The following is an 8534-nucleotide window of genomic DNA, read 5'->3' on the forward strand; positions in this document are numbered from 1 at the left end:
GTTCAAAAGAAGAAAAGTGAACCATTGGAAGATTTTGCACAAAAACTTTCCTATCTTCTTGCTCACTTTTACATTAAAGATACACTGAGAATGCACTCCACATCAAACAACATGCTTGTCAATTAAATTGCCTCTAAACCAGCATAATATTGTAATGCTTTCTCGCTTTTTTGTTCATAAGTGATTTCTTGCATCTATCTGCCCAACAATATATGCAACCTCTTCATTGCTCTCACTATGTCAATAAATGGAGGGTTGTAGTGTGGAATGTTGTGCCATGGGTCTATACTAGTGCATGGTGGGGGAGATAGGGTGATTGAGACATGATCCCTACACCTAGGCACAAACTAAAATTGACCCTGTAATTGAGGGAAATAGGCATCAAACATGTCATTGGGAAGCCTGGTTTCATCCGCCCCACTGGTGAAATATAACAAGTTTGAAGGAAGAAGAGGAGAGCCAAGTTGGTTTTGTGATGTTAAGGTGGTGAAGTTGATGGCTCAAAGATAATATTCTCACCACCATCACTTGGGAGGTCCCACGAGCTTTGAAGAGAGCCACCAATGCTCCATCACATGAAACAAGAATCCATATGAGTGGGTATGATGGAAATCTAGAATGAGGTAATTATCAACTATGCCACAATCTACCTAGTGAATCCAACACCCGCCTAGCTTTATTTGTTATTCTCCTTAGATAAGAAACATTGAAACAATTAAGCAAGGCAAGGTTGAAACAAAAACTAATTTCTGAGAGTGGTCCAAAACTAAAGATAATAGCCATCCTTAGATGTAGGTCATTCTAGGAACGATGAAAATTACTTAATAGTAGTAAATGCTAAGGCAAAATGTTTTATGCCTAAGAAAGCAAATATTTGACAAATTAGCCAAATTTAATTTTTTAAAAAGGACCAAGAAATAAACACAAATTATCATACTTCTTTATAGTTATCATAGATTACAAAGCCAGCGAGGAAGAAAGCTAGTAGCAGAAGCCCTGAAACCACAAAAATATTTTGCCAACAGATAAACTTGCCACATGTTCCATCTGGCCTTTTAGCTTATTAAGCAATCAATATCACAAATAGATGTAAGACATAAAATTAACTCACAATTGATCTTCCATATCTTCCATCAGGACCCATAAATGCTTCTAAGTTATGTTGTTCCAATGGCTTATTTCTCTATTTTCTCAATGAACTTCTAAGTTATTTTGTTCAATGATCGTAGTGAACAGAGAGGAGCTTGAATGTTTCCCAATACAAGTTGTTGAATAGATTTTAAAGCTAGCAATGAAATCTCTTCTCCAAAAATTGAAAGCTAGCAGTGATGGTGTTGCAAATATGCCACACTTCAGGTGCAAAGATTGAGTTGTAAGGGATTTTTTTCTTGGCGGAAATTATGGGATCCTATCACTCATGCTTAGAAGGAGTGGAAACCTCTTACTCAGGAGTATGGCCCTCTCACCTCTTGTTTCCCCCTTGATCATATAGTTGTGAGCCCTTATTCCAACATCCAAGTTTTTCAAGTACATTGATATTCCTAGGCCATTTTGGCAGGACTGGGGGTGGAGGTTTGGCCACCTATTTCTTCAATGTGACTCCCATATAATTTTTTTAGTGCTTCATTAAAGGCATCTTCTTTCCTGATTATTAACACAAGATTGGTATATAAGTATCTAGAAGAGCATTGGTTTTGTCATATTCATAGAATTTGGATGGTTTAAATTTCCAATATGCTGCAATTTTTTGTGTGGTGGGTCATTTATCGAATTCCTTCCAAGGTTAGGTTGGACAAGAGTTCTCAGATATACTCTGCCCAGTTTGAAATAACTTGGAGACTGTCAAGCACATTTTCTAGGAGTGTTGGTTTTCCAATTGATGTTGAGGCTTGTTTGAGACTACTCAGCATGATTTGTTACTTGAAGGCAGGGTGCATTGTCACGCTGCCTTGTACAATGATGGTCATTGTATAGTGCTTTTCTAGGGCCTTGGCATTACATGTGGATATCAGTGTTGTTTGTGCCATGGAATTCATGTGTATGTTTATTTTTAATCAGGATATTTTCTCTCTGTCTAATTTTAGTACACTGTCATAAGATGAGGTACACCATCAACTTTAGCCTTTTAGCCTTTTGGAAAAAGGATTTTTTTTTTTCCCTTCACATAGCCAAATATTTAGATCACATCGAATATTCTGATTTTTTTTATGCTTTGGTGGCTCTTAAGAAGAAGTTATGAAGTTCACGCAAATACACTTTTACATTTCTATTGTAAATACTTTTTTGTAAATATGAGGCATATTTTTCAAAAAAACAAAGCTAATTGGAAACTATTGAAGAGTTTTAGGATTTACCTGAAAGGCACAAAAGGCAATAGAATGTCAATAAAGGTGGAAAAATAAACTTCATAAGATGGTAAATATAGCCTTGATGGAACTGTTTGAGGATGCACATAGAAAATAGGATGCAACCATCAATATAACAAACTTGCTTAGGATGGTTCAAGGTGACATAAACATTCAAATTACTCAATCCAAACCCCTCTACTATGATAATGAGAGTGTAGTTAAGTTCATGAAGAGACTAGACTTCATCTAAGAACTAAGAACATGCATCACTTCAACAGGAAAAAAATGCAACACAAAGAAGATGAATGCTACAAAACTGAAAATAAGCTTGCAAATATTTTCACAAAAGCATTGAACATGCAAATTATTCAAAAGATTAGAATGACCCTTTCCATGAAAGAAATTAAAATGAGCATTTGGGGGGGATTCTAACTTCTAAGATGTAATTCCCAAGTTGAGGGGAACCCAGCTATGTTAAAAAATAAAAGTAGAGGTGATATATGATAGGATGGAGTCTAAATAGTGAAATGGGATAAAATAAGGTTAGATTAATATATTTAGGATGGTCGATTTTTGGTTGGAGGTTTATCCATGTCATCAACAACAAATTTTAAAACATAATTTGAACTTTTAGTTTGTGCTCCTATGCAATACAAATCTATAGAATATAGAGTTTCCTTTTATTATGGTCATGTGGTTGTCTTTCATCCATGTTCACTGAATACCCTACATCACTAACATGCTTTTTTGCAGCAAGACACATAGCTCTGAGATCTATTTCTTTACCCTCATTACTTGATTTTAATGCATTGTCTAAGCCAACTGATCTAGAAATTGGTTTTTATCAGCCGTAAAGTTATGATCACATATATGGGAGCCAAAACAAAGATGTTGACAGACTGTCCAAGGCAGGATTGGACCTGGCACCAAACTGTTGGAAACTCACTAAAGTAAAAGACGGACAACAACATGAACTCTTTTACGGAACATCACCATTATGACAGTTATCATAGAGATATCTTGACAATTGATAATGTATACCTTTTTGACATATGGTTATGCTATTTTTTTCCATGACACTAAGACTGAAACAACCTTCAAGGCTTATTATTTTGATACTTTAAGTATTTTTAGGATGTACTGTTATCCCTCTTATATAAAGGGAGTACTTTTATAGGTATTTTTTTTCTATCATTCTGAATAATCATAGGGTGGGTGCTATATCAGCAAAATAGTATGCACAACATCTACTATATGTCATTTTATATCTTAATAATATTAAAACTTGTTTTCTTTGGAGAAAATACACACACACATTTGACCGTGGAACGAAACTTTATTGATTGACCTATAATGGAACTGTGACTGACCTACAAGGATCTACATTTTGATTTAATTGGAGCCAACTTTTCCATATTTTCATAAGTGACCTTAAATACAAGAAGGATGGGCCAACCTACAAGATCACTTCGCAAGTCCACATGGTTGAAAGGCCTATTCCTTTGCCAAGAAAATACATAACAACGGTGAGATCCTTACCCAAGGTTTATTTGGAAATATAATCACTATGGAGCTGCATGTCCATGTGGAGGAGATTGGGGGTTACTTGTGCAAACTTTAAAATAAATAAATAGTATCTTGGTTTTCATGGTCAAAAGGTTGAATTAGTAAGAGACCTTTGTTTCCTCTTTCTCTTTTCATTTATCTCAAAAATTGAGTTTCCTAGGTTAACAAGGGTAGGATAGCTTCATTTATCTCTCCTTTTTTTTTTTCCCTAGATTCATGATTGAAAAGGTGAGAGACCTTCATTTATCTCCCTTAGTGCTCAATGTTGTCTTGTGAGTTTCATACATGGTATCTCTTGGAAACTTTTCCCACTGACTCCATACGCCCAAAATTTCATTGATAAGCTAAGACATTGATCATTCATTCTCCGTCACCTTATAACTTTTGCAAGTCATTCATGTTGTTTTGTTATGGTGCCACTCTTTAAGGAATCTTATGATTGTGTATGTTTGGGGACATTTCCATTGAACTTAAATTCTAATCACCCTAAAGAATCCTAGAAATCCTATCTACCACCTAAACCCAAATTGATTAAATCGTTTGATCCATGGAGTGTGAAGTAGATGCCTTGGAGAGACCTTGACTTGGCTTGACTGGGACATTAGATTTCTATTATCTACAAGAAAAATTCCCCTTCATCTAGAGGAAAGATGGCCAAAAGTGAGAAGAAAGTTGGTGAGGTGACAGTGTCCCCCTCTGAGGTGCAGTGAATATCACACTTGATCTTTTGGACGTTATCTCAAGAAGTGTGAGATTTTGTTTTCACATACACCAAGGAATTGATTAGCTGTGACCAACACAATTTGAAGAAGAAAAATTGCAGACCTAGCAAAGATAATAAAAACGAGAGAAAAATTTTAACAAGATGTTGAGCAAGAGAATACAACTTCAACAAAGAAAAAAAGACCCTAATAAGAGCCAGGAAAGGAGGTTGAGAAAGACCCTAGTCACATGCTAGACCCAAGAGACCTAATTAAAACTAGCACCAAAGCCAGACATTGAGTAGGCACTAAATTCCTAGAATTATTTAACTTTTGGGGAAAAAACACCTCCAAATAGGGGAGGTCTGATTCATAATGGATTGGATCAGATAATAGTTAGAATATGTTGTGTTGGATCAACCATGTATCCCTAAGCCTAACCACTTTAGGGCCTATAATAGTAAAAAGCATAGAAAGAGAGCAAAAAATGAGTGATAGAGATGGTGATTAATCCAAACTTCTATAGTCTTAATCACAAATTAGTGAAGTTAATGAATACCATCATAATGCACGAATCATTAAACTAAATAATACAACCTTTATACCTACATATAACATAGATTATATATCATGAGAATCTATGAGATATGGCACCATGCAATAAGAATGGTTAAAAACCTACTCAGAATACGTATTATACTATGCCATCACAACCTAACAAGCATGAAAACACTTACTAGATCTTAAGGAAAAAGGCACAATTGTTCTTTCGTTGGAATCAATGCCAGTGTTTTGGGTTAAAGAGACTGTATTGTGATTGTTGTCTAATGGAAAGTTGCATGATGTGGGACTTACCATTCTACATGCTTGATCCGAACTTAAACAGGAACACTACAACTTACAAATATAATCATAAACACAGAGATGCAACAGAAAAACACTTCATTTCATTAATAGAAAAATACTGAACAATGCTTACAAATAGAATGGAAATAAGATAGCTCAGGCAATGGTAGCTTATCTTTGAGAAGATATGTGGTGGCTACATGCCTCTAAACTAAGTTACAATGAGGCTCAAGGGCCTTTTTATTATTGAATGATAAGAGAAAACCCTAAACAACCAAAACCCTAACCCGAGGAGATGTAACACCAAGAGTTTATGGCCCCGTTGGGATTAGTTGGGCAGCCAAATTCCCGGGGTCGTAACTTGGTCATATTATCTCTATTTGATAAATATGATACCTCGTTGGAAAGAGATTTCCGAGGACTACAACTATTGATGTGATTTCATTAGCAATCGCCAAAGAAATTTTGCCAAAAAACTTCGTTTAGGGCCTAAAAATGGATCCGTAAGTTCAAGACCCGAAAAACTGCCAAAAATAGTAAATTGTGCTACAATTAAGGAAATTGAAAAACTGAAAGAAACAATGGTGAGGGTCCAAGTGGAATAGGCAGGTGGCCACTAATATCCACCTGGATCAATGCCTCATAACCTTCATGTTTGTGTTCACCCTCTACAAACATTTTGAAAAGCCTATTGTCGTAGGTGGGTCCTTCATCATAGAATAAGCCTTTCCCATCATGATCCTTGCACTCAAAAACAACCATGGCACTTGCAAAGTACATGTTATATATTGTTAGCAATAAAAAAATATCTAATATGCATTTTGTTTAGTTTAGCTACTAAAAGAAAGTTTTTTTATAATTCTGACTAAAATGATTAAATATCAAATTGTTGTGTTGTGCTCCCTTTATGCCATTATGGTTTATGGTGCATTCTTGTGCTATATTTCCCAATAAAATATTTCCAAACTAAATCTCTTGTAAGTGCACCAAAAAATATAATTTCATGCATCAAAGAAATAAATAAATCTATTCATAGAAACAAAGTATTTTCCACATAATATCAATACCAGATCTATTCTTCAATGCCAAATCTAGTCTTCCAGAACTACTTCAAATAAGCAACTGCAGGGATCCAAATGAAAACAACTAAAAAAATATGTGATAATTTTGATAAATTACCAATAATAGGTGAGATCCTGGTGGGGAATCCAATAGGAAAGTTATCACAATAAACCTTGGCTGAAACTGTAAAGTTATGGCTAGCATTGATAGAGACCAACAAGGCAAAAAGAGTCGTACAAACCTAGCGGAAACATTTTAAAAGCTTGTCTAGGTGGTAATTTTGATAAATTACCAAGAATAGGTGAGATCCTTGTGGGGAATCCAGTAGGAAAGTTATCACAATAAACCTTGACTCTAAATGTAAATCTATGACCAACGTTGACAGAGATCAACAAGGAAAAAAGAGTCATACAACCCTAATTAAAACCTTTTAAAGGCTTGTCCATTGTGGCCATGGATTTTAGTTGATCTGGAAAGCAATGTCATAGATGATATTCTTCAGCGTGGCTCAACCTAGTCAGTACTACAACATTTTCTCTCATAAAATTATGTCCCAAACAACTCTAAAACATAACATTACATAAGAGCCTCAAATATTTATTATCAAGATGAAATAATGTCTTGATTTTAAAAACAATCCCCAAAAGTTTGACCTTGAGGGTTTTTTTTTTTTTTTTTAAATTTCGTTGGTTTAATTTATTTTTTTTAGATAATTTATATGATTAAAGTTCTCATTAAAACGGAACGTAGAAACTTTCAACAAGGTTTCAATTGAAATTTGGAGAAAATTTCTAAATGGAAAGTTGAATTTATCCATTTAAGAACTTATCTCACCCATGTCTCTTAGAAGCATGTTATAATTAAATTTATAGCAGGTGCAATTCAGATTTATTAAGCCAAAGAGATGTTTTATAAGAGCTGCATAATTCCTTTTGTACCCAATATGGAGCTGACACAACATTTAAAAAGATTTTAATAATAAAAATATATTTCAATATCCACTTTATATATATCTGTGTGTGTGTGTGTGTGTTGGTGTCTAAAAAAAATCTTATTTCACAAATAGTTGCTTTTTACATTTGTATATGAGAATTATGTGCAAGTCTATCAATGGTTAACATGAGGTTGACATGAAGCATATATATATATATATATATACACAATCAACTTTATACATGTTATATAAGAGAGAAAGAAATTAAAAACGTGTAAAGGAGATAGGAAATGGGACCACATGTTAAGTGAGGAGGAAGTGTAATCTCACGCTCCTAGTGGTAAGCTCAACAAATTATTGATATTCCTTCTTATACTAAACTTGATGTTTTCCTAGTGTTGCAAAACCTCAGAAACAAAACAAAAAAATGTCACTAAGGGTCTTGACTTCGAGACCTCAAAACATCATGTAAAAAATTGGCAAACCATGACAAGCATTCAAAAATACAAAATAAGTTCAATTTTTCATTTTTAGCTATATAAAACTAACATCAAACTAAGTTGCCAAGGTATGGGTCCAATTTCTTTCTCAACAAGTGCCTTGAATTCTACGAAATTTGAGAATGTCTCATCTTTCTTTTGCATGAAGAAGATCCAACACCTCTGTGAGAATTCATTAATAAAAATGACAAATATTTGTGTCTAACAGTGGACGTAGTTGAGAAAGGTCCACAGATAACATAGTGGATCCTTTCTAGGACTGCATGTGTTTTGTTGTCACGATCATGGAATGTGGATTTTGTGTACTTCCCCAACGTACATCCTTTGCATACATCCTGCTACTCAAGTGCTCCTTTAGGGAGGCCAATGGGATTTGTTGTATAATATTCAAGGTGCCATGATGCAAATGACCAAGTCTTCTGTGAAAAAGTTCATTGACATCATGACCTTGCACTTTCTCTGCCTTAGTGCTTAATGCAGTACAACCTTCCACATCTAGCTTATAAAACTTCTTCACACGAACCTCGATCTGCGTCACCTATCTCGTGGCTATGTGTATCAGAAATTCTTTTCCTTT

The sequence above is a fragment of the Pinus tabuliformis genome, chromosome 4_1, assembly GCF_031772625.1.
Source record: "Pinus tabuliformis cultivar Carrire ecotype Pingquan chromosome 4_1, CPIR1, whole genome shotgun sequence".
Taxonomy (NCBI): Eukaryota; Viridiplantae; Streptophyta; class Pinopsida; order Pinales; family Pinaceae; genus Pinus; species Pinus tabuliformis.